A 1,025-nucleotide genomic window follows, 5' to 3' on the forward strand; every position below is an offset into this window, starting at 1 on the left:
ATTATTAGCTGAAACAAACTTATATCAACCTATAGCTTTTTTTATGATTCATTTTTCGGCATAAAAATCCGAAACCTCCGTTCATTATTTTTTCATTTGCTTATAAATATTTTGAAATAAGGAAGAAGGGTTTATTTTATCAGGGAAACATCTTGACTATCAATCAATTGAAAAAAATGCTAAAGCAAATTTTTATGTACAATTAAACTTTATTAAATATGATAAATGAACATAATCTTTTTTATTTCATCTTCGAATTCCTCTGCTAAACATAAACGCCTAGGAATAGTATTTTCCCAGATCTAAATTAAATTATAACCTAAAGTCTATTTTTAAATGCTTAAATGGCTTGTTCATACACACAGATAAATTAATCACACAAATATTTTTATTGCCTGGCTTTATCATAGCTAAAATCGTTTTAAACTAAAGCATTATGTCTCCTATGTCCAGTATTATGATTTAATATAATATTTTCATGGCTTGTATAAAATATCGACATCAAAGTATCATTTATTAATTTATTGCCTCGATCAAGCAACGAGTGACTTTATCATTTTAATTAAGCATAATTTGGGGTGTATTTGTTGTGTTTGGCGATAAAATTATCCCAGTCACAAGTATTTGTACTTTTAATTTGTCTTAAATATCAAAAAAAAGAGCTGAACTCATATTTAAACTCAGATATCTTTGAAATGCATATAAGATCTAAGAATTGATCAATAAAATTATTATAAGAGGATGTCCTGCATTGCTATTTGATTAATTTGAACAGACAGGTAAATGAAATTGACGCAAAAAATTGTATTTTAGCACCGCACGAAAAATATATAAAAATAACCTTATTTATTAATTACCACATGGGATTATATGCAAAAAAATCCATGCATATTGCGTCGAAAAATATATTCTTCGCATTTTTCAACCCTTAAGTCAATAGATGTAAGAAAAACAAAACTGAATACTTTCCCTATATTATACTATTTTTCTAGTCTCAAATCACAATTCGATCAATTTTTATCCCT

Source organism: Rhyacophila brunnea, unplaced genomic scaffold (assembly GCF_057557595.1).
Source record: "Rhyacophila brunnea isolate RB1 unplaced genomic scaffold, BYU_Rbru_1.0 scaffold_62, whole genome shotgun sequence".
Taxonomy (NCBI): domain Eukaryota; kingdom Metazoa; phylum Arthropoda; class Insecta; order Trichoptera; family Rhyacophilidae; genus Rhyacophila; species Rhyacophila brunnea.